This window comes from Carassius auratus, chromosome 40 (genome assembly GCF_003368295.1).
Source record: "Carassius auratus strain Wakin chromosome 40, ASM336829v1, whole genome shotgun sequence".
NCBI lineage: Eukaryota > Metazoa > Chordata > Actinopteri > Cypriniformes > Cyprinidae > Carassius > Carassius auratus.
Genome location: NC_039282.1, coordinates 19249736 through 19277708, shown reverse-complemented (window position 1 = coordinate 19277708; position 27973 = coordinate 19249736). Strand labels below are relative to the sequence as shown.

At 32.3% G+C, this 27973-nt stretch overlaps 1 long non-coding RNA gene across 1 annotated transcript; it reads right to left on the bottom strand.

Moving 5' to 3' along the window:
- Nucleotides 1–4666: 4666 nt before the first annotated feature.
- Nucleotides 4667–19758, bottom strand: LOC113059042 (uncharacterized). Its single transcript, XR_003278054.1, has 3 exons — nucleotides 19630–19758; nucleotides 11070–11198; nucleotides 4667–5206 (listed from the first exon to the last, which is right to left on the bottom strand). It is a non-coding gene; the product is annotated as an uncharacterized LOC113059042 (long non-coding RNA).
- Between the last annotated feature and the right edge of the window lie 8215 nt (nucleotides 19759–27973).

The following is a 27973-nucleotide window of genomic DNA, read 5'->3' as shown; positions in this document are numbered from 1 at the left end:
GTAATTGTACGTAATTATTCCCAATCATACTTTTTAATGACTTAAATTTATATATAGATTTAAAAAAAAAAACTTATTTTTAACTTGTTTTCCAATCTCGTAATTTTATTTAAACTATTTGACAAGGCAGCATTTTTCATTTCATTTAGTTTGACTCGATGTACTAACTTAAGTAGGATTGAAATAAATGTAATAAAAATATTTAAACATCTAAGTCTTTAAATGTACTTATTTACTTATTTTACTTGTTATTTACTTACAAATGTTATTTAAAAAAGACTAAAACTTTAAGTTAAAATGAGAACAGGAAATATACAAATAAAAATTAATTCAAAATATTAATAAAACTATAATAGTATCTAAAATATCTCTGTAGCGTTTATGTTGTATTTTCAGTTTTTCATTTAAACATTTCTTTTTTTTAAGTTTAATTTTATGTATCTTTGTATTGATGTTTAATAATAAAATATTTAAGTATTTCAGGTTTAATTTATTTAATTTCAGTTTGAATTTATATTTATTTTCACTATATAATTTTTGTAATTCTCCGCTAATAAATCCAGTCATAAAGTAGTTAATCCTGTATTAAATCAAGCTGCTAAAGCAAAAAAATAATAATAATAATTTCATCTAGTTTCTTTTTATTTCTTAAATTGACAAAAAAATGTGATTAGTGTTAGTTAACGCTAACATCCCTGGTCCAAGTCCTTGATTGTCTATGCTTTATCTTATATTGTCTTTATAATTTAACTAAATCACTAAATTAAAATATTAAAGTAAATTCTTGTGCACTACGGATTTATTTAGCTTAGCTGCAGAAGTAAGAGGAAAAGATGGTTTAAAAAAATGCGATTCATTTAATGTGACGTGCTTGTGGTTTTTCTACTGTTCTTGGCAAGCCTCTTCGTCTTTGTATTGACTGTTCACAAATGAACAAATAACACACAGCTTTTCCTGAGCTGATTACAAACGATGGTTTATCCAAGGCATTCCTCCACACGCTGCTTCAGAGAAGCATTTCATACACTTTGAAGAGCGACTCCAAAGGGGTTTTCTGTCAATAATGAATAACAGTTTATTTCCTTTATGAGGCTTGTGAAAAGAGGACGACTAAACCGAAGTATGCTGGTGTGTAGGTCTCCGTTAAATGATGTCCGGTTTAGCAGTGTGTTTCTGGAGATCGAAGGGTGGAGACTGAAAGGTCACGCTCCCAGAGGAGTCTGGCAATGAACTGAAAATTGAAAGGAAGAAAAAGTGGCAAATCTTTCACTCAAATCTCCTGTGACTCTCACGAAAGAGAAGATTCTGCTTTGTCACTTACGTGTCGCTAGATACAAAGACGTCTGAACTGCACATAACATGTTTTTTTTAGTTTAACAATGTGCTAAAATAACTGTAAATTATAAATATATTGATTTTTAAACACAATAAAGACTAATAAAAAACTACAACTCAACAAATATTATTAAAACATTTACTAAAATGCACACGAAAGCAGAAACTATCCAAATAACATTAGTTCAGACTATTCATAAAAAGTATAGCATTTCTTAATTATACTAAAATAACACTAATAAACTGAATGCACAGTTTATATATTTATCATCAAAAAAGTCAAATTTGTTTTATACATTTAAATGCATTAATCATTGCTTGTTTCACAATTTAAATTGTAAAAATATTATTTTTTAAATCAAATGAAATAGGTTATAATAAGCTTTGCATTAATTTATTTAATTAATTATTTGAGTTGTAAAATCGTACCTGTTATTTTGTATGACTGAAAAATATACACATTATATATTAAATATATACAACTATATCAATAAGTTTATTCATTTATTAAAATGGTGTAATCAAAATACATGGAAATGTTATATGCAATTTAAATGCATCTAAATGCAATATTTTTTTAATTGCACAATAATGCAGTTTATTTATTTATTTATGTCACATTCATAACTAAATCATTTTACTGGTGAGAGGGACTCTAGAGGCCAATATACTGTATTATTAACCAAACATAATGATTCATTTAATTCAAAGCATTTAGAATAAAAAAAAAGGATGGAAAATGGAGTCAAACTCTCAAATGAGATGCAATCATTCATACATCATTTTATATTCATTTTATGCGACTAATTGAAAGCCATTAAAATAAGATGTAAAAATGAAAGATTGTAATCTTCCCATAACATTTGACAGAGGGGGTGTGTTTTCAGAGAATTTCCTCACTCACGGAGATTTCAATTACTACGAGCCGTCCTCTTAGAATTGGGTTCTGCATTAGATTAGGCGTTATTTAGCTGCGCAGAATAGCTTTTGAAGCACATTTGACCTGAATAATGTGATATGAACAGGCAAGATGCACTAAATAAATGTTTTAACTTTTTTAGCAGGTGCTCGAGTGAAAAAAGGGGACGTCCCTCTCATAATTATTTATAAAAATGAAGGTTACATGCATCTTTTAATTGAATCACTGACTTGAATCAATCATGAACAACACACTACAACAGCAAAAACAGTCAAAATTTAAATCAACGAGTCACTTAATATGAACTGTTACAAAATGCATTCAGGGACAATTCATTTTTAACATCTAGGGGGCATTTTTTATTAATTTTGATGGCATTTCCAGCCTTGCACAATGCTATTTAATGCCAACGCCAGAAAATGCTCTTGCTTATGATTGAATGTATGCAGTGTTGCATGCATTAGTCTTTTTTAGCCATCTAGTTTCTGATATATTGTTGTAAACCCATTGCACTAACAGTGATATTTCATTTTCATGATTGATTTCAAACAAGATGGCATTTTTACTATATATTATATATATGTATTGCCTATTTGAAAAGACAATGACTTTGTTTCCTTTATGTTGGTTTCATTTAAAAGAAAGTCCTGTTTGCTTTATTATAAACAGTGATTTTCTATCAGCAAACATTTGTGCTCTCTCTTGAGTAAATAAATGACCATGCAGGGAAATATTTACTTCAAAATGCAGGGAATGGTCAGCACATAAATCATGCATTTAAGTCTGGCAAGAAACATTAGAGATTACTTTGGGCCTGATGGGTCAATAAGCAAGAGTAGCGCCTTCAGAGCATTTCCCTAAAATATGAGTTCACTCTCTATTGAATGTGTTTCTGTTAGCATTAAAGAAATGCTTCATGATCTATAACAGCATCAACAGCATCATGAATGTATTAAACAGCGAGCGCAGAGCCTCAGGTTGAAAAATTATTCGATTTGAAAAGAGAATACCAGAACAAAAGTGAAAACAACAACAGTGTAGTGTTACATCTGTGCAAAGGATTACATGAATGCATATGCATCAGCAGTTACGCGTAATCATGAGGTTGCATGAGAGTGGAGGAAATGCATTTTAATAGTTAATAAGGAAAGCTCATTTTATTAAAGGAATAGTCCACCAAAAAATTATGCATTTCTATATATGTATGCATTTCTTTCTTATGCACAAAAAAAAGTTCCCATTGACTTCCACTGTATTTTCTGGCCACACCCAGATAACGGGGAATGGTCTCAGAACTCCCTTAAAGGCACAGTAACCGATTTCTGAGAAAAGCTGATGAAAGGTGATCGGACCGAGCACCAAATCCCTCTTGTAGCCAATCAGTGTCAAGGGGTTGCGTGTCCAATCATGATGGGGGAGGTGCCTGTGTTGCATGCATAGGAGCCGAAATAACCGAGCATCCATGGAAAAACGCCAGATATACGCCATTAATTTGAAGTTATAGCTCAGTTTGTGCATGCATAATATTTCTTATTGAAGTTGCCAATATGCTTTAAGTTAATTTCTTGTGATTTATAGCTCCGTTTTTGTAACTGAAGATGAGTTCAATCTGATCAGATCCATAATATTTAATTAGAGCTGAATTCAAAAAAGTATGCTTTTCTAGCCAATTGCAGTTTAAAACTTAGTATACATAATATAGTTTTTAGAAGCTGTCAGTATATTGTATATGATTTTTTTGTGTCTTGGTTGTTTCCGTCTTTGAAATTTGATTTGAGATTTGAAATCAGTGTCTATGTTTGCATGGAATGTTAGTGAATTTGGGGGCGGGGCTATCACAGAAATCACTTAGTGCACCTTTAACGTTCTGGGAAGGTTCTCTCAAAGTTATGAACAAAGCTTTTTACAGTAACGTTAATAGAACGTTTGTTCAGCGTTATCTGTTTTCAAAACTTTAGTGCAAAAACATAATCTTTTATGGAATTTTTTCGTTAAATGATAGTCTGTCGTTTTTTTTTTTTTTTATATTCCTACTTATTCCAAATTGTTCAGAGAAAATTAAAAAAGTAACGTTCCAAAAATGTTAGCAAAATGATAAAATGGAATGTTCTCTTAATGTTCTTAGAATATGTTTTTGTTAGTTTGGTTTCATGGAAGATAATGGAATCTTAAACTGTTTGGTTACCAACATTCTTCAAAATATCTTAGTTTATGTTCTACAGAAAAAAGAAAGTTACGGTGAACTACCCCTTTAAAAACAACACAAACAATAACACCGTAGACTCAACATCAGACTTAAAAGATATAGGTTTAGCTGAAATAAATACACCAATTTAGTTAATAATTCTACAAAATGTCTACAAAGTAACAAAGAAAGTCTTAAAACATTTGTGACGACATGGGGGTATTTTTTATTCAATATTCAAGCAAAAATTAAACTGCAGTCATTTGCTTTAGTGAACAAAAGCGGGTGAGTACATGATGACAGAATTTCCAATTTTGGGTGGACTGTCCCTTTAAGACAAGAGTAACATTGATATTTTGCTTTCCAGAGATTTTGAGCACTTTTTCAGCATTTCTATGAGGTAACAAGTTCAGATTGAAGTCTACAAGAGCTCTCCGAGACGATAAGAAACTCTCAGACTGTGTTTAACTTCATTTGCTGTGATGGTGGAGTCTCCTCAGTAATCCAGGTTTCCGCAGGGTTCTGCTGGGATGAACTCTGTCATCTGTTATGTGATTTGGTCATTCATCACGTCTGAAGCGAGCCGCTCCACCCCCAGGAAAACAAATGTGAGAAGTTCTGCATTTGTCATCTTGAGTGAAGATGTTGTGTGGTGTCTGTGAAAGATGAGCTTCGTGTTTTATACTCTCCGGTCGCCCGCCGCATTAGTTATGAGCTGCTTCATTGTGACTGGCGCATCTGAGTTTGGTTGAGAAGGAAGCCTGCCTCTAATTTACAGAGAAAAAATTTATTTTAGGAATAGATATAGAGTTTGTTTCTGCTTCATCTCATAAGTCAGCCTCTATTCTCACAATTTTGAGTTTATATATTGACATTTTTCCCCCTAAGAACTTTGAGATATAAATTCAGAATTGTAAGATAAAAATCTGAACTGCATAAAAAAATTTGCATTTGCCTTTTTCATGTTTTATTGCGTGGAGGAAACATGTAGTTATAAAGAACGATAGAACGATGGATGGATAGATGGATGGATGGATGGATAACTACTAGAAAACCACATTTATTAAACGGATATAGATAATATAAAAGTGTGCATATTGTAAACCACCAGCATATTGTATTTATATTCATATTTTAGTTTTGTTATTCATATTTAACTTAAAATAAATAATAAAATATATTATTTAAAACATATACATTTTAAATATTTTATATTACTATTTATTAGTACATTTAAAAAATGTTTAATGTTTTTATTTAATATTGTATGTGTCCTAATACATCCTGTAATATCACAATATTTTATTAAGATTTTATAAATTTTATTTAATTCTATATCATTTAAAAAAATTTTTTAATTATTTGTAATTTCTTTTTAATTATTATTAATATTTATACTGACTTAGGTATCCTAATATTTACATCATACTGTTTTATAAATATTTTTATAAAATAATGTTTATTATTATTTTTTTTAAATATTATTATTAAATCAAAATTATTTTTAATGCTTTTATGTTACTCCAATGTCCTTAAATATTTTAGATTATAATACATTTTTTATTAATTTAAATTATTTTCATAAAATAATATTTCACATGTATAATATTATTATCTATAGATATCATATTACTATTATTTAATAAATATTCTGCAAACTATATTAGTCTGCAAACTACAGAGGACATACATTGGATATATTTTTCTGTAATAATTGTATTAAATCCCTTTTATTTTAAGTCTCTTAAGTGTCATTTAAATACATTCTGGAGCCACTGAATGTAAAAGGATCATGATTTAATCTCGCGAGTCAAATATCACGCTCCATGCTCTTCTTCATTCTAATCCAATTTGTTCCTGCGTGTGAAGGTTTGGTTCAGGAGTTGACTCGTTCTTCAGGTCTCCCGACATCATCGCCTGTCTCTGTTATAAACAGAAGGAAATGTTCATGTCTGTCTAACACTGACCTGCCGTCCTCCAACCAGCGAGTTAATTACCATCACTGGAAAACTGCCAGACAACTGTCAACACAAGCAGCGTGGAATTATGGGTAATCATACCGCTCTGCACAGAGGCTGTCGTTTACTGTAATGTAATGTATGCATCTATCTCAAAACCTCTTTTATATTAATATCTGTCTGTGTAGGTTTTAAACCATCATTCACTGCATTGCAGAAGTACATCTACTAACATTTTATGCATCCTGACCACACAAAAACAACATTATTCTGCTTTCTAAAATACATTGATATGTTTGAATCAGGCAGCTCTGAAAACAGACTTTACAAGAAAGCACTCCGATTAACAAGATGAGAGAGCGCATAATAAATACTGTATATACAGACATCCAGGGATGCACATTAGGTGATCTCATCAAACATGCATATGAAAGCTTTTTAGGACTTTTTTCAGGACAATGATGGCTCCTTATATTTCTGCATGTTCTTTAAATGTTCAAAACGTCCTTTATGTTGTTGTTGTTTGTTTGTTTTCTTGGTTATAAGAACATCGTGGGAACATTCCATTTTATATGAATTATTTTCATGTATAAATAATGTGTTTGTGCTTCCATTTGAAGAACATTACTGAAGACCAGATAACTGCGAATGAAACTTATAATTAACTTTACTCTTATTGTTTGTTTTGGAAGCTTGTAGTCACCATGGGATTAAAATAAATAAATAAATAAATAAAAGGTAATTGCAATTTCTTAATTACACTATTCTGACTTGTTTCTTAAAAAAAAAAAAAAAAAAAAAATATATATATATATATATATATATATATATATATATATATATATATATATATATATATATATATATATATATATATATATATATATACCTACACTTCTAACTTACAATTATAATAATAGGTTTTTATTACAAATATTTTTATACAAATTTTTTTTTTGACTTTATACATTCTGAATTGTATTGTAATATTTATTTCATTAATTTATCATTTAATGTATTAATATATTTACGTAAATCATATTTTAAACAAATTATTTTTTTAATTATTTTTTACTTAAGTGTCCTTAACCATTTTAGTTTAAAATACATTTTAGAGAAGAAAGTCAACATGCAACAGAATTGCAACATGTAAATGCACAATATTAGATTTTATACACTAGAATTGTTAGATCAAAAATTACAATAAACTATTTTTCTTTGATGGAGAAAAAAAAAGAGAATTCTGAGAAAAAAGTCCAGATTAAAAAAAAAGAAGGTTACATTTCAGATTTATTTTTCTCAAAATTGCATGTTTCGAAATTGCAACCGTCATAATTACGAGAAAAAGAAAGAATTGTAAGATATCAATCTTTCTCCAAACTGGATGAAACAAGCATCTAAATATAAAAATGATCATAGACGGATGTGCTAATGCTAGCATTGTGAGAGTTCAGCGGCCTGTTGCATAAACATATGTTCAGACTGTGTGTTGAGAAGCAGTTTGACTAACCAGCAGAGTAAAAGAGTTTTGTGAATTCTCTTATTTGACGAGATCAAGTAAACCGGTTTCTCATTATAAGGCAGCTTTAATCTTTTAAGTTTCGTTCCAGACTTAAATCCCACTTATTACCGGAGCGGATGGAGGTAAATAAGAAGCCGTGCCAGACAGTTTAGCACAAACTGTGAAAAGATCCCGTCCCAGAATGAACAAACAGAGAAGTGCAGTGTCTAACATCCTCATCATTTATCGCTCACTAACTTTGCATTGATTTATACACCTTATTTTTAACATACCATCTAGCGTGGTCATTTATAACTTGAATGTGTACAAAAATCCATTCTAAGGTCAATTTGGTTAGTTATAATAATTTAACAATCATTAATAATTAATTAAAAAATCTTCTAAAATATTTTATTAACATTTTGCCAAGAAAACACAATTTCTGAATCTGCTCTGACCATCCAAAACGTCCAGTTTTAAAATGTAAAATATAAATAAATAGAATGTTTTATTTGTCATGTGAACGCTTAGGGAACATTCCATTTTAGAATTCTCCAAACGTTATGAGAATGTTACTTTTGAATGTTCTGGGAACGTTCTGAAACAAAGTAGCAACATAAAAATAAAAAAACCGTTAGACGAACATCCAACTAAAGTGTTTGAGAAATCAAACATTGTATAACGTAATAAATAATAAATTAAGTAATTAACGCAGCTTAATTAATGTATAAATAACTACATTTTTATTTTATTTCAAATAATGAAAATATTTTATCGTTTAGTTACGAAAATGTTATTTCTGAATGTTTTCTGAACCTCCAATAATAAATCCAATAATAAAAACATCCATTAAAAAAGAAAAAATGTGAATGTTAAGAGAACGTTTTCCGAACGTTATGGGAACATTACTTTAGAATGTTCTTTGAACGTTAGATGAACGTCCGACCACAGTGTTTCAGAAATCAAATGTTCCATGGATGATGCTTTTGCTAATGTTTGGAGAACATTCAAAACTGGATGACTCTGGAATGAACTTCCTGTTTTTTCAGCTGTTCATAATCACTCCATCATTCTGCTGGATACCGCAGACTGCTATTCGTTATCAAATTCATTTCATTTATCACTAACACATTGGTTTGTAGCTTAAATACGTCGTTCTTCAAGCTAAAGCGGCTAATGAATGGAAAGTACCTGTGTGCAGAATACTCACACACACACACACACACACACACACACAGGTGGCGTGTCTCCATGGCAACAGGCTCCATTGGCATTGGGTCCTCAAACTTCCCGAGGATCGTGCACATGTCTTTTATCAGCAATACACACACACACACACACACACACACAGTCAACTAATTACAGTACAAACATTAAAAGCGTAAATGTGAATCTTCTCCAGTCTCTTGCAATCAAACTCCCACACACACATACAATTTGCAATAATTTACATCAGTTTTTGGGGAAAGTTTTGCATGCATAACAAATTAATGCTTAAGTAACATAAATAAGAGGATGCTCATTGTCTCTAAACGCTAAAAACATTTCTATATTGTGCATGCAGGCCGTTCCCACATGATTGTGTGCGTTGCTTTCTGCATCAAGTGTTAAGCCACATGCTCACGTTCTGCTCCGCTGGACAAAAGCAATTAAAACAACATGGCTTTAATTATCATCCCTGCCTGGATGAGACATGCACGAGCGGATGGAAATGCAGTGGAACGAACCAGAAAACACAGGACCGAGTTTTACTGCAGGACAAGCTTAAGAACTTCAGTCATTCATTGGTTTGTCTGTGTTGAATGCTCAATGCATAATGTTTTTAATTCCGAATGCATTGTGTTGACGTGGCCTTGACGAGGCTTTACAAGTAGATTCTGACACAAAAGCTGCTCGGAAACCAAATCAAATCAGATTGAGAAATATCACTGCTTTAAAACACAAACAGGAGGATGTCTGCATAGTAATAGCCTCGCTTCGTAATTTCCCTTTCGATTTTTACTTATTATTCTGCATCTAAAGACCACAATTTATACAAAATTAGATTTCCTAGATATTGGCTTTCATTGTTCTGAGCGTCTGAATGTGAACTGGCCTCACTGAGGCTGAGATGGCGGGTCTCTGATGTTTCTGTTAGTGAGACTCGTGCAAACACAATGATCTGCTCGTTCGGTCTGAAGGGACTGAGAAGCATCCGCTGAGCATGTAGAGATCCAGCAGCGGTCAGGTCATTATCAGCAGCGCATCTCATTAGCATCTTAATTAGCTCTGCATTTAATTAGCAGAGGTCCGGATGTCTGTCAGTATGGACTTGGGTGGATGTTCACACAGGAACAGGATTTTACTGAGCAAACGCATTTTCTACTTCAAAAGAGAGAAATACAGAGTGAAAAATGCACATGAAATCAAAACGTTAAAAAAAAAATTCTATTAATATTTTGAATGTTATTGTGAATCAGTGCACGTTTTTTGCCACCAAAAAAATAAATAAAAATAGATAAAAAATAAACCTTCAGTGCTATAAATAAATAAATACCTACATACATACAGTTGTATAAAATAAATACAGAGACCATTCTGATATTGCAAAAAAATAAAAAATAAATATTTTTTTTTTAAATAAAATCCTATTTTAAATGATTTTTCAGTGCAAATCAATCACTGCCACACAACACACACACACACACACACACACACACATTTATATATTCATAAAAAAATATATATATATTTTGATTTATACATTTATAAATACATCTATATACAAAAACACACATAAATAATTAATTAAATACATGCATACAGACATACAGCCACATTTCATGACCCCCATGAATAAAATTATAATTTCTGTTCTTATTGTGAATGATTCACCAGTGAAGGTTTTCGACTAAATAAATAAATAAATAAATGAATAAATAAATAAATAAATTAATTTAAACTACCTCCTGTGTATGTTACTCCCAAAACAATAAATATATATATTTATAAAAAATATAAAAACATCTAAGCTACCTTTACATCTAGTGCATGTTATTCCATATGAATAAATCAATGAACAAATACAAAAGCACATAATATGGCACATAAAATGTCCACTTTTCATTTTTTCCTCAATGAATATCTTGTTTCACTCAGTAATTCATTCGGACATTAAAATGTGTTTCTTACCTGGTTTCAAGCTGATGTTCTGCTTGTCTTTTAGTTTTTCTTCTGTCATAGACTCTTCTCCAGGACCCAAGGATTGTGTTTGTGTCCTTGTGTCTGAATCCGTCTTTAAGGAAAAACCCGCACAAGAACCTGCATGTACAGCCAACATTCATTTATAATGGCATTGTCGCTTTTTTTTGCAAACGTAAATCAAAAGCCAACAACAAATCCTGAAGGAAATGTTCATCTCCAACTTGATTTAATTTTAAGGCTGTCAGGCTTTTATTGCTCAACGCACCAGGGTCAGAGAAGACGTCTTATTTAATCTCACACTAATGAAAACAGTATTTCTTCAATTATAGGTTCTCTCTTAAAACACACTTTTCACATTCTCATTTAAATACTAATAATATTCAGCATTAACAAATGCCACAGTTACACTCTGACATTTAGTTTTTTACATGTTTGGAAAAATGGTTAAATAAAACAAAAATATCTTCAATGAAACAAACACAAATTTAATAAAGGAAGAACTGTTGGATGTGATGAAACGGTCATATTTTATGGGGGATTTTAATATTTTATAATTGCAAGTATGGGAGGAAGAATAATAAAATCTAAATCTCATAAAAACAATAAGAAGAGCATTTGAAACCTTGGTAAACAAACACACAAACTTAACAGCAAGTGTGTTGGTTATGCTGAAAAATATGAATTAATATGAATTAATTTCACACAATAGCATTGATATGGTCATTTTTCTGGTGAATAAAAAAAATAAGTTTAAACCTTTTTAAACAAGCACACAAACTTTATTAGAAGCAAAATTGTTGGTTGTAGCGAAAATGTATCAAATTTATATTTTTAATTAGTTATAATTATCTATCAATTATTTTAACATTCAAAGTCTGGGACAAAAGTTGAAAAAATAACATCTAATAGAATCTAAATATATATATAATATATATATAAGTTTCTGCAAAAAGATCTGGGACAAAGGTAAAAAAATTACATATTATAATATATATACTGTACATATATACATATATACTGCACTGTATATATATAATACATTTAGGTAAAATTAGAAATAAATATTATAATATATTTAAGTAATATATATATATATATATATATATATATATATATATATATATATATATATATATATATGTGAAAGTACAGCTTGTGGTAAAAATTTTTATCTGTATTTTGAATTATTTTCGATTATTGTAAATGATTTTGACACAAATATCGATAGTCATTTTTATGGAGGGTTTTCATATTTTAAGAAAGAAAAATCTAAATCTATTAAAAACAATAAAAGGCATTTGAAACAGCAGCAAAAATGTTGAAACATTTCCTGTTTTCAGTTTTAATGTGACCTTCATAAAGGAACAGATCTTAAAATCTGTTTCAATTCAAATGAATGCATAGAACTTCAAAGTTAAAGAAGAGAAGGCATCAATGGAGAGGCATGCATCCGGTTCAATAATGTCTTAAAATCACATCACAAATCATGTTTTCCAGAGGTGTTTGCTTGAGATGTGAGCGATCAACACCGGTGAACACAACAGACAACTTTACGTCTGTCCCTCACAGCATCACATTACATTAAACACAGCGTCCAAACTCATGTGAAGGCATTGTGTGTCTCGGGCGATGAGAAATATGCCCTCCTGCCCTCCAGCCGCCGTCAATAATACCCTCTGTGCCGCTGATGAATTATTCATTACAGCGGTTTATTATGCATCAAATGGCAAAGAGCAAATAATCAGGCCATGCGAGGTATCCTAATCAAAGGGTAATTGACAGGACATGAGCGGCGTGACAAGCGAGGAAGGTGAGCGAGAGAGTGATGGAGAGGCCAAGGTTCCCTTCGGGTTAAATGCTAGATTCAGCGACGGTCAGTCGATAGCAATCTGAGAGAAAGCTCACAGGACACGAGGGGCTGTGGAGGTCTTGCCAATCCTGCAGTGAGTGACAGCGTTCATACTAATGTTTCAGTCCAGCTTCCTCTTTTAAAGAGTGCAACGAAACATCATCATATCCCATAAAAAAGAAGACATGCATCTAAAAAATGCCAGCATCTACTAAACACAAAACTCTTTGACATCACAATATTTGCTTGTTTCTGAACTTGCTTACGAATGAGCAAATAGAAAGGAAATACATCTTACAACATAAAAAAATAAATAAATGTACTGTAGAAATAACTCTTACAATAAATAAATAAAACTATTTAAATGTGAATAATTAAATAAAACTATTTATAATTTAAAGAAAAAAATATATATATAAAATTAAAATAATATTTTTATATAAAAAAAATACAATAAATAAATGCAATAATTTAAATAAAAAATATTAATATTAAATTATTTAAATAGAAACCGATACATTTTAATTTTTGATATAAATAATACAAATATAATGGAAATACCTCTCACAATAAGTAAAAAAACTATTTAAATACAGTTATTTAAATATATAAAAGTGTTAAAAGTTCATATAATTATTTAAATTAATTATTGTTTTTGGAATAAATAAATAAAAAAAGTGAAAATACCCCTTGCAAAAATGTAACAAATACATGAAACAAAAATATAAAATAATTTAATTAAATAAATAATTTTTGAACTAAATATATGGTAAAATACAGTGTAAATATCCCTTACAATAAATAAATAAATATAATAATATTTATTTAAAAAAATCTAATATACAAACAAACGAATACAAACAAACACACATGTGGTTTTCTGATATATCATGGTTCTGAATGATCATTTATGGTCCACAGTATTTACATGCATGGTTCCCCAAGGCACTTCAATGAATGTCAGAGTATTGTAATGGTACCAGATCCAAAAGACACATTATCATATTAAACTGACTGAAACAATTTGAGATTGGTTTACGCAGACAAATGCTTCTGAACAGAGAGACGGAGCTAACAGGGAACTTTCCACATTCGTATTTCCCACATGAGCACCAAACAAAGACACAGCGCCAATCTGAGATAGCAAATATAATTAAACAAGGTGAAAAAACAAGATGTACAAATGTCTCTGGAGTTAGCATATCACCAGGCTAGACGTTTCAAAGCTTGTGAGGTTTCTATCAGCAACAGGGTTGGACTGAATTTCAATTTCATTGAGGAAACAAACTAGTGTTTAATGATTAGCACAAGCCCTAACCGCTAGACCACAACCTCAACTAATTACGAATCATTCTTGTGAACCAATTCATCCAAACGAACTGAATCATCTGAATCAGTTCGCAGCTCAGATCTACAAATGACTCAATCAAAAACTCACTTTTAGATGCCTGACAATCACATCTGTGTTTCACATCATTATTGGGTGCTTTAATAATATAATTGTGTATATGTAACATAATTGTGTGATTACAGTATGTAAATGAACTCAAAAGAATCAGTTCATGAAAAAGAATCATATTAATTAACCTGTTGCCTGAGGCTCTGCATTGCAGGTAATAATGTTGCAAACAATTTTCAGTTTCTTGCACAGACTGATCGTTTTGCTTCATAAGACCTCAATATATCATCAAGAGCCACTATATTAATTTGTCTTGCGTGCATATGATTTTTTTGACTCTCAACATCCATTTTATGAATCACCAGTGAGCACGGTTTCAGCTAAACATCTTCTTTACTGTTCTACTCAAGAAAAAAAGTCACCTAAATCTTGGATGGCCTATGGGTGAGTAAATCACCAGTAAATGTAAAAAAACTTTTTTTTGGGGTGAACTATCCCTTTAACGCAATCTGAGGGGTTAATATGTTTCTTTTTTGGACAAATGCACATGCTTGCAATAGCACAATTTTTATATATATTAATGTGCATCACTAATAAATCAATTCACCTGCTTGATTCACACATTTAACTGTTAATAATGAACTTTTCTGTCACTTCTGTATAAATCCATGTGACTCATTTTTCACCGGAAAGCTGATTGTGCCACTTATACTGCCACTGTTTTTACTCCCAAACAGGGAGTATTATCTCTGCAGGTGTTCTGATTACATAATACTCACAGAAGAGCTTAAGATATCTCACATACAGTTCGCCGCTCGAGAAAGTCACATTTCCAGAACACTTTAACTGCACTTTTCTCCGGCTGACTCAGCCGTTCTGCGTCCACAAAGAGATGTGTGACTTTCCGAGTGATTTCTCTGCTGACCTCCATTAAGTAGTGTCATTATATATCAAATGATTCAATTAGCACGATTAACTTAATAGCCAGAATTGAGTGAGGAAACCTTACAGGAGCATCCCAGAGGAAAATGATTGTCTGCTAACAGACGGAGATGAAAATCAGACCTCAAGTGGCATAATATCAATTTTATGTATAAAATTTTTAAAAATGTTGTTGAGATGTCTGCTCACTTGTGCTCCTTCATGCAAAAGATTATGCAGTCAGATTATAATATCCATCATAGCACAGAAACTGCACTTGTTAAAATTACAGAGGACTTGCTTCTTGCGTCAGACCAAGGCTGCATCTCATTACTAGTTTAACTTAATTTAAAATGCTTTGTTCAACACTATAAATAATGACATACTCATAGATTGATTAGAAAAGGGCAGACTTTAAGATGGTTTACATCCTACCTTTCAAATCGCTATCACTTTGTTTATTCAAATCATCTTAATTGACGACAGTAAAGTGGAGTGCCACAAGGATTTGTCCTAGGCCCCCTGCTATTTTCAAATTTACAAGTTGCTCCTTGGTAATTAGAAATAGAATTATTTTCCATTGTTATGCAGATGATACTCAACTAAATATTTAAACATGACCAGTTAAAACATCCAAATTATCTAAGCTAATACATTATGCACATTAACATTATTTGCTTGGATTGAATGTGTTATCATTTTTTTTGCTTGGTTTGAACAGCATCTATGCAAATGTTTCTCTATTTGCTTCTCTAGGTATTTACAGAAGCTTCAGTCTGGACCCAAACCTTACAAAGATCTTAGATGACTGAACACCTGAGAAGAGATTATGTCAAACCCTCAGTGGACCTAAGAGGACGTCAACCCTGAAGCAACATACAAAACTATTTAATTTACTTTTTTTGTGAAGCTGCTTTGCATCGCTATACAAATAAACGTGAATTTAATTTTTTTCATGTCATTTTCATGTACATTTATTAAGATCCGCGGGATTGTCGGCGGTAATTAAGCAGCATGAGATGTCTGACCAGCTGTTGTCCTCGCATGTTGCCAAGTGCATGGTTTCACACGCCGGGAAATCTGTGCATTTTAATTGCTTGGCATTAGTTGCCCCAAACTCAAGTCCATTCTGCAATCAAATAAAACAAAAAGAATATTATAATGCTGTTTACAATTATAGACCTGTAATGAAGAGAGAAAACTGTTTGCCAGTCAGCGAAACAAGATGCGTTCCCTTGTTAAACCAGCGTGACATTCGGGGACCTGCTGGATGCACGAAAAATAAGAAAAGTGATTACGCCATTGTGTTATTTGCATATGTTTTTTGAGGCAATTAGTCATTAAAATGCCACCGATTTAATTTGTAGAGCAAAAACTATAAACGATAAAATCGGATCTCCAGAGACGCACAGTGATTTTACATTTGCATTGCTAACCCTGATGGCTTCATAAGGTAAATCAGTAGTTTTAATTAATTTCGAAGTGGCTGGTGTCAGATGGGCTCCAGGATTTGTGGCCTGTGTCTTCCCATCTATTGTGTCGAAGCACAGCATACGGTGAGAGGAAGTCGCTCTCAGTGTGAGTGTGTGTCAGGTGGATGTTGCTGCATTTATAATGAGTGACTGTGGCACTTCTGCTGCTGTCATGGCGACAGGGAGGGGCGGAGTCTGCTGCCTCAGTGGGATGAGGGCTTTAATCAGAATCTCATGAATTATGCATGAGTTCCTCCTCTTCTCATGTGGCTAATGACTGGGCTGTGAACGAAAACTTACATTTCCTCAGTCAGGTCTATTATGAGATAATATAAATTTATTTATTTTCTGTATTCATTTTAATTTTAGTTAAAGATTTACTTATTTTGTTGTGCGTTCTGTCTATAATATATATGTATATTTATTTATATTTAATTTATTTTAAACTAAACTAAAAGTTTTAAATTAAAACAAAGAAATGTTGCCTTGAAAAAATAGCTTTCATATAAAAATTTCAAAATTATTTTATTTCAGCTATTTGCCACCAAGCAAAATTTCTCTCTTTTTTTCTTTTTAGTTTAACTTGAGAAATGTTCTTGAGAAATTTTGCTTTGGCAAACAGCTGAAACTAAATATAAATTATACATAAAATACAAATTATATGAAAAAAAAATTTGTAAAAAAGAATAGACTTTAAAAAATGTCTACATAGTTTTTATTAATTTTTATTTTAGGTTTAGTTCATTTATTAGGCTAACCTAAATTAAAATTAAATAATCATATAAGTTTTATATTTTATTTAAGCTATTTACCAAGTCAAAATATCTCAAGAACATTTCTCAAAATTCTAAAATAGCTAAAATAAAATAATAATAATTGTAATTGTTTTAATTTATTAACTTTGACAAGAAATGTTGAGAGAGTTTCTTGAGACATTTTGCCTGGGCAAAATATTAAAACTAAAAAATTTATTACAGCTATTTTTATTTCAGCTATTAGCAAAGAGAACAACTCTCATTTAATTTAGTTTAACTAAAACTACAATAAAAATCAATACACATATTTAAACAACAATAACTAAAACTTTAACTAAAACATAAAATCAGTGGCGGCTCTAGACAAATTTTACTAGGGGGGCCAAGGAGGGGCCAGTGTTTAACCAGAGGGGCACATTAAAAATGGCATGATAATATGAAACGCTTCAAAACTGAGCTCACAAAGTGATTTTAAGCATTCATAGTCAAATCCATGTTGAAGTGTTCAATGGATTTTTGTTGCAGTGTGTCTTTCCAGTAAAACAAAAAAAGATGCAAAAACAAAGTCCTCGACACGTTGAACCAGATGAGTCGGGCTTTTTGCTCCACGACTGTTTATTTACAGCACAGCAGACAAATGTGAACCAAACATGGTACTGTAAATACATGGCCATGTACTTACACGCTGAATTTAACTGACACAATGATCGTAAATGTTTGCTTTTTCTGCAGATCAAGAAAAAAATAATTATAAAAGTAGAGCTCTCTTTCAGATAGAGATAATACCAATTCCTTACATAATACCTAATTGGAATAGCATTGTGGAGAATATACCTTGGGAGAAAGTATGGACCTTGCCTCATAGATATCTGCTTACCAACAAAATAAAATAAATAACATTTAATTAATTCACAAATGTTACCCAACTAAAGTTAGACATTGACATGAGTTGCTGTTTTTGTCATTCTTCTGAAGAAGTCTTCATTCATTTATTTTGGCAATGCTCCTGAAAACTTTTGGTCAGACCTTTTGGCATTTATTCAGTGTTATTTTGTAAGTGACTTCTCTTTTTGTTTTCATTTGGATTGTTTGACCATTCAAAAGAGAATACTGGAAAATATTACATAATGTATGTTTCCTGTTTGCTAAATTTCACATTTAGCTATAAACAAAAGTTTACTGGCTCTAAACCTCTTTTTTCTTTATTCAAATAGGACTTAGACAAGTATGTGGAAACTATACCACATCCCGACTTAAGAACGGGTTCGCGAATCATTTGCGTCATTTGAGTCAGATCGCGACTTCAGAGCAGGTTTACGAATCATTTGAATCATCTGAATCATTTGCGTCATTTGAGTCAGATCGGGACTTCAGAGCGGGTTCGCGAATCATTTGAGTCATCTGAATCATTTGCGTCATTTGAGTCAGATCGCGACTTCCGAGCGGGTTCACGAATAATTTGCGTCATTTGAGTCAGATCGCGACTTCAGAGTGTGTTCGCGAATCATTTGAGTCGAATCGCGATTTAAGAGCGGGTTCGCGAATCATTTGAGTCATTTGAGTCCAGTGACGGCTCTAGACAAATTTTACTAGGGGGGGCAAGGAGGGGCCAGTGTTTAACCAAAAATGGCAACATATTTAATTTAAATCTAATGCAAATAAATACAAAAAGTAATTCTTGAAAAAATCTACACAGTAATTTTACACAATCTAAACATGTTAATAAAAACAAATTACTACTGGTACTCTTATAAAATTCAATCAGGCATTCATACATTTCACAATTTAATATTTATATATGAATGTCAAGAATTCAGAAGAGTATATATTTATAATGCTTACACTACACTACACAGAAATAATATACAATTTAATTATGCTTATTTTAAATGTATTGTGCAGGCTAAAAATATAATAAGCTTTTAATAATCTTTCAGTGCGCAAAACCATGATAATATGAAACGCTTCAAAACTGAGCTCACAAAGTGATTTTAAAAGTTTTTAAAACGTGTGTGATCTAACAGGCACAAGCGAGTCTTTTAACATAAAATACAAATACACAAAATAAAAGTTATTTTATGCAAATCCACAGCCTTTTTATCTACAGATCAAGCATTATAATGTGAATGTATAATATTGGAGAGAGTTTTACCGTGCATCCTGCTGTAAATGGACGAGGTGCGCGCTATTTGAATACTGAATTGAGAATGATTGACAGTGGCAGAGGAGGGAAAACAAGGTTTCCGTAAACTTTAATTTAATGATGTAAATAGTCTTCTGTCCATAACATTAAGCTATGGAATTGCTTCAGATGACCAAGTCACCCAAACTGATGTGAAAAAAATGGGAGGCGCCGAAAGGCGCGATGTTTGCTTTAAATTCCTAAGTGTTTGGGTGCGCTGCACTAACTTGCCCGTGTAGAACGTTGCGTCACATCAGTTCCGCTTTTGGCGCTCGCGTGTAAAAATCATATTACTTTTTTTTCAGCACGGGGTGGTCACAGGGACATGTCTACAGAGGCAGAACCCCTGCTCTCTAGACCTCACTGCAATAATATTCCAAATGCAGTTTTGTGATTCAGTCAAATCCCTAACCACATTAAGATGTGCTGAAATTAAAAGACATGTTAATTTTCCAACACCTGTTCATCAAAAACACCTGTTAGATCATCAGCTCAGAGCGGGACACGGCCTCAATCCCATAATCCTCTGCTCCATTCTCTCTCTGACAGCTATCAGACCTTTGCAGCCGAGCACATTTAGACGAGCTTTATCAGTAGCATTAGACACATTACTCTCTTATCTAAATTGGAATGACACCAAACTATAATGAAGTTCTCTCACCGTCTCAAAGGAGCATTTGCATTTCAAATATACGGCTAAAGAGTGATTTCTGAAGATCATGTGACACTGAAGACTGGAGGAATGATGCTGAAAATACAGCTGTGCATCACAGAAATAAATTACAGTTGAATATATATTCGCATAGAAAACAGTTATTTTAAATTGTAATAATATTTCTCATTTTTACTAATTTTAATGTATTTTTCATCTGATTAATTCAGCCTAGGACATGCATTAGAGACTTCTTCATGTTTAACCTTTTAAACATAAAACAATCTATCTGATTAATTAATACATTAACATGTCTTTATGTTGAAAGTAGACTATTATATATGTTATTTTCGTCTAATCAGAGGGATAAAATGTGTCCTATCAGGTGTAATTGTCAAAATGAATGCTAATCATAAATAGTGATATTAAAAACTCAAGCGATTTTTATAAACATGCTTAGAAAAAAAACATTACAGGTGTGCATCTCGAGACAAAACAAAGAAACTTATTTATTTGAAACATTTGTGCTGCTCAATGCATGCTTTTTAACTCATTGCACTTTAAAAAGACGTGTCAGTATATAGTGTATATATTTAGCTTGCAATCAGATTCCATGTTTTTCAGTGACATCCAACTAGCTAATCAGATTTGCATTGAACCAAAAGTATTAAAACTAAGTGTCCTGTCCTGTATTTCACCAATGAAGCATTGAACCGCTTTGACGGATGAAAATATGACAGCTAAAATCATTCGCTGGAGATATGATGGATGTGTCGGGAATGTGAGAGATTGGATAGATTAGACGAGCGAGAGGAGACTCATCTCACTCTGACAAATGGTATTAAACAGTTTTGACATTTCGTCCCAGAAACTGTATCACAAAACTCTGAAATGGCTCCACGACTTGCCTTTTTTTGCTTCAACATACACGTTGACATTGACTGAGCGATTGACGACAGATGGAAACAGTCGTGCATCGGGTCTTGATGTTAATAACACAAGAAAGAGGAGAAAATATATATATTTTTGCATGATCAATAACATCATCTGCAAAAGATTTGAGTTCAAGCTTTAATGTTTTACACAGCATCCAAAACTCAGATTACACCCTAAAGTTAACTGATGAGTTAAGACACAACATAGATATAAAATACAGTTTTTTATTAACTATCAATGAAACACATGTTTGGTACAGTATTTATTAATGAATAATTACTTTAGTAGTATTTTTCATTGTTAGATGATGTTAAAGAATGTACAGAAACCAATTTCACTTTAGAAAATAAAAGTGTTTATATCTCACAATTTGTACTTTTTTCACACGTCAGATTTTTAAATGTGCAATTCTGAGAAATAATGACATCACTGTAATATATAAACTTGCAATTGCAAGAAATTAACAACAAAAACAACAACAAAAAACATCAACAACTCTGAATTGTTGTAATACAAGTCAAAAGTTGCCATTAAAATTTTTTATTTTTTTTTTGTGCTGAAAAAAAAATTGAATTGCACATATTTTTTCCTTAGAATTCTGAGAAAAAAATTGAGATTGTCAATTGCATTTTTTATTTCATGGAGGAAACAAAAGCTAAATTGCAAGAGAAAAGCAAGAAGTTCATCAACTGAGATTTAAACTGAGAATCACCTTTATTCAGGTGAAAATAATTAAATGTAAACTGTAAAAAGAGATATTACTGCAACTTTACTGTAAGACGTGTTACCAAATCACTCTTAAAACAAAGTGTGTTTTTAACGGTCAAAATAGACTGCCATGTGATCCAAAGATCAAATACTAACCCCACCCAAACCTACAGATATTGTATAACTGTCCCAATTCCTGAACTATCAAGACGCCACGACTCCAGACGGCAGGAATATTTGAGTTCGGCGAGCAGATGAGAAGAATTAAACCAGTAATATTAATGCAAACCGTCTGTTTTTCTGTAGGTGTTGCTCCAAGAATATTCCAGAAATGAGAAGAACACGGAGCAAGTCGGAGACAAATATCTTCCACGGCAGATTATCAGCCATCTCTGAGCCAATTACACACAGAGATGAGCTTTAATAAAAGCTTCGTCTACCCATCATCCTCAAGTGTGTCTGCTGGAAAGCATCTGGTTATGACCGTTTACTGAAAGGAGTTAAATAAAGAGTGAATAAAGAACCAGAAGGAATAATATAAGGCCAAGACTTTTTTTTTTTTTTGTAATCAGCTGAACTAGGTTTATTTTAAAACATATTCAGATGCACTCTATATATCCTTATAATATGTCGAAAATGCTGAAATGTTTTCCGTTATATTCAGTCATAAATCACGCGTGATTCAGCTTATGTTTTTAATTCAAACCGGCGACATTTGACAAATAGTAGTAGTAGTTTGCATCACTGGAAATTAAGAATAAATAATCAAGATGTATAAATCTAAACAACGGTTTCGAACTGAAGCTGGAAATGACGCTCGGTTTCTGTGCACGCTAAAAAATAATAATTAAGCCCCGCCTCCTTTAATTTGATTGGCTGTCGCAACCGACAAGTAGGAAAGTTCACGATTAATAAACATTTGGAATATCTTAATATATTATAATGTAACATTTTATATAGTTCGTTTTATATTAAAGTCTATGTGTAAAGATAACTTTCCCGTGTATATATTTTTGTACTTTTTCAGTCTTTGCTATTATATTCCAATATCATTAGAGTTATAGATTAAGAGTAGATGTACAGGTGGCATGCTGTTGTGTTAATTAACGTATGTTGTTAAAATAACATCCTGTGCTATAAAGGTATTTGTCTGCTACTTTACAGTATGCACATTAAATATGCCTCTTAGTACTGTAAGATTTTGAAGGTTAAAGGGCTAATAAACACCTGAGCAATCTTGTGGGTTTGCTATTGTTATGATTAAAAATCACAGAAAGGTCAAAACTAGTGCTGTTAAATCGATTAATCGGATCCAAAATAAAAGTTTGTGTTTACACACACACACACACACACACCACACGACCACACACACACGCGTTTTTATTTAAGAAAAATATGTTTATGCTAAATATATTTATATATAACAAAGATTATATGAATATTAATATATGTAAATACATCTTAATATTTTCTTAATATATACATGTATGTTTGTGAATTTATACTTAGGCCTACTTAATAAATATATACAGTAAACACACGTATATTATGTAAACACAAACTTTTATTATGAATGTGATTAATCGTGATTAATCGTTTCGATATCACTAGTAAAAACATGTCAGGCAGACACAAGCAACACATCAACAACAAATAAAAAATTGATTATAGGTGTGTTATATTTATAATGTATGAATATTACAAGAAAAAAAAGACAGGGTTTGGGCCCTGGTTAAAATGAATCGCTTCACAAACAAACAAAAATAAATCTGTTACTAATCTTTTATTTTTTTTTACCTTTAATCCTTTATTTATTGTGTTCTTCAGCCTACAACTATCTGTGTGGGTTCTGAACTATTTGCATAATGCTTTAAGTGAACTCTATAGTGATCGTTAATAAATCAACCCTTCTGAGATCTGAACCTACAACCTTTCATTTATCAACCCAGACACAAACGCATCTGAAAACCCCCACACATCTCAAGCGATGCTGGAATGAAGGTTTAAACATCTCCTTTCGGCCGTCTGTCATTAACCACAGTTTCCCGCAAACCCCCTGCAGACTTCCTGAAGCCAGACGTTTCACAACCGTGAATTTCATGATTTGCGTGAGCGAACAAGCGTCAGAACGGAGGCCGATGATTACAGTCAGCTGACATGGATGTTTTCCGTCAGCGAGAGTGTTTCGTGAAATTGTCGGGTGCTAATGCACAACTAAACCTACACTGCCTCTCTCTCGCTCTCGTCTCCTCCTGTCCATATCCAGGTCAGAAGAGAGGTAATTTCATCCCATCATGTGTTGCACGAAGAAGGCAGGTATACGATTACTAGAGGAACGAGGAACAGGAAAAGCCTGTTTGACGTGATGACAATTTATGGTTTTAATCTCGCACACTTCCTTCTTTGAGGATGCACAACTCTATGAAATCTGACCCCGACACGTCATTATTAATGTTTAGGTTTGAGTGTTCGGTTTATCGATTGATGTGCGTTTTGGCCTTTGCATCATTCAGTCCCAAGTTCATATTGAAAACAACAAAGCACGTTTTACCCCCCAAAGTGACACTGCTTGGGAAATGCTCTGCAGTGAATGGGTGCCGTCAGAATGAGAATCTGATAAAAACATCACAATAATCCACAGCACTCCAGTCCATCAGTGAACACCTGGAGAAGACAAAACCTGAAACAAATCCAGCATTAAGACGCTTTTAACAAAAATACATAGAGTCTATAATCCAGAATAACACTTCCACCAGAAAATAAATGCACATTATGTGTGTGTGGGGGGAAAAAACTCCCCTGTATGTAATTATGTAGACCGAATTTTGCACTTGTTAGCTGATTTTTCAAAAGTAGGAGAGTCATACAAGCAGCCTCCGAAAGCCACGGACACAGCAGTATTATTCAGAGAGACTGAGATAATTCTGCTTTTATTCTGACAGTCTGGTCTTGTTCGCCGAGAGCCATCGCTGCTGTACATGACACAGCTGCCTCACACATTAGGAAAATGAGCATAAACGTGCTGTTTACGCTGCGAGCGCCTTCCTTCGGCTTTAGAAGCTGCTTTCTCTCTCTCTCTCGCTGAGGAATGGAAAGAATTACATGTCATGCATGTTTAATGCGCCTATTTTATTGCAGCCAGAAACTGGCATATTGCAACAAAAGTTAATGGCTCTTGCAAACGAGCCGGGCAGATGACGGACGTTTCTATTGGCTGACAGCGGCGAGCGCTGACTTAAATGAATGGCTTCCAGCAGGCCTTGCCTTGGGGAAACTCTCCGAGCGTTTCTCATCTCTGTGCGGCCCGCAGACTGAAGGAGAATTCATACAGTTAGAATTCATTAGAATTTGTACGTAAGGTTTCCATACGAAAAAGAAATCGAAAAACCTTACAGTCTTACAACATTAAGTTGTGCAACATTGTGTGGATCTCTGAATGTTCTCTGAACGGTTAAAAAAAAGTATTTTGTTATATGAATGTTTTGTAAACGTTATGAGAATGTTACTTTTGAATGTTCTCTGGACGTTCTGAAACAAGTAGCAACATTTAAAAAACATTAGACGAACATTCCATCTGAACATTCCAAAAAAAAAAAAAAACATTCCATTAAAGATGTTTCAATGTTTCATTTATTTTATAATATAAAAATAATCATTCATTTATTTAAAACATATTTTATAAAGAAAAGAAAATAAATATAATTCTAAATGTTTATACCCTCCATACAAAAGAAAATAATGTAATCAGAATACATTAATTAAAAACAACTATTTATATAATTTAATTAATTAAAAATAGTCACTGTTGAAGAATCTACTATAGTTTAAAACGAAAAATTTATTAAATAAAAAAAGAAAAAAAATGTATGAATGAAATAAACACAAATAAAATATTGCTGCTTACAAAACTAATGTACAGTAATTAGAATACATTAATAAATATAAGAACATTAATAAACAATTAAAAAAATTAATACATATTATTTTTTATTATAAAATAGTTATGGGTGAATCATCAACTTTAATATAAAATAATCATTCAATAATTTATTAACTAAAATATGTATATTTATAAATAAAAATACATTAGCGCAAAAAGAAAATAATGAAGCATCTACTATAATATAAAAGTAATCATTTATTAAATAAAATATATATTTTTATAAATAAAATAAATATAAATAAAATAATTTATTTTGAATACATTAATAAATATAAGAACATAAACAATTAATTAAATAAATAAATACATTTTATTTTGTTATTTTTTTAATTAAAAAGTTATTTTTGGTGAATCATCAACTATAATGTTAAATAATAATGCAATAATTTATTAAATAGAATATATATTTGTATATATAAAATATACATAAGCACAAAAAGAAAATAATGTAATAAAAAATACATTAATAAATATAGGAACATAAATAAACAATAATTAAATGAATAAATAAATACATTTTATTTTATAATTTTTTAAATAAAAAATACATAAGTGCAAAAAGAAAATAATGCAAATACATGGCTATTTCTGAATTGCTATCAATGAACGATTTTAGTATGCAATTTTTTTTTTAAGAGTCCAATCCAAACCCTTATACTGAGAGTTATAAGAGAGTCAGTGCTTTAAGTGTCCCAAAAGAGGTGCAGGTACTCTATTATAGCCTCAAATAATATATATATATATATATATATATATATATATTATTTTTTTTGGATGACTCCCCTCATCCCCAGAGGTAACAACAACTATATTGAAGGGCTTTTATATACAGCAGTCAACAGACGACCTTAATAATAAATCCTTTTATTAGTCTGTGGATTTGCTTGAGCTAGAAAGAACTACTGAACATAAATAAAATGTGCAAAAGGATTTTGAAAAAATACCCTTAGAAAGAGCTACTGACTCAAATGATTCGCGAACCCGCTACGAACTCCCGAAACTGATTCAAATAATTCGCGATCCCCAAACTGACTCAAATGCTTCGCTAATCCGCTTTGAACTCCCGAACTGACTCAAATGATTCGCTAATCCGCTTTGAACTCCCGAACTGATTCAAATGATTCGCGAACCCTATACGAACTCTCGAATTTATTCAAATGATCCGCGAAGCCGCTCCGAACTCCCAAATTGATTCAAATTATTTGCGATCCCCAAACTGACTCAATGATTCGCGAACCCGCTCCGAACTCTCGAATTGATTCAAATGATCCGCGAAGCCGCTCCGAACTCCCGAACTGACTCAAATGATTCGCTAATCCGCTTTGAACTCCCGAACTGATTCAAATGATTCGCGAACCCTATACGAACTCTCGTATTTATTCAAATGATCCGCGAAGCCGCTCCGAACTCCCAAATTGATTCAAATTATTTGCGATTCCCAAACTGACTCAATGATTCGCGAACCCGCTCCGAACTAGGAAGAATTCGGAAGCGTGCATTGTGAAGGGCGCTCTGAAAAGCGGCAGCGAAGGCAAAGGATTAAAACCTCTATTAAAACAGATGTCCAAATGAACGTACCTGTTCGCTAAAAGCACGTTCTGGGCGCACGGAGAGGTGGTGGTATTCTCAAGAGCTATATTTGGAAGTGGCAGTACTGAGTACCGGTGCGTACCGGCCCACTTAAAGTACTGAAGAGAGTGAATGATTTTTGTGATTTCAGGCTCAACATATGAATGTGCAAAGTAGAGTAGGCTTGTGCCAGCAATGTTTATGTTGACATGTGAGATGAAAAATCATCTTAAACCAGTCTAATCTGGTCTGGTTGGTCTCAAGCCTGACCGCTTTAGCTTTAAAGCTCTTTATTCATCAGGGAATGACACAATTTTCCATGCTTTCTTTCTACGATGACAGCTATTCACAGTAGATCCAGATGAAAACCGACAGTAAATCGGATTTAAAACACAAATCAGATTTCCAAGCAGTGTGAACAAAGCCTTGGAGAGCGTCGTGGTCACAACGTTATGTCCAAAGAATCAAATCCACACACAAATTCAATCATATTTCACACAAGAGAG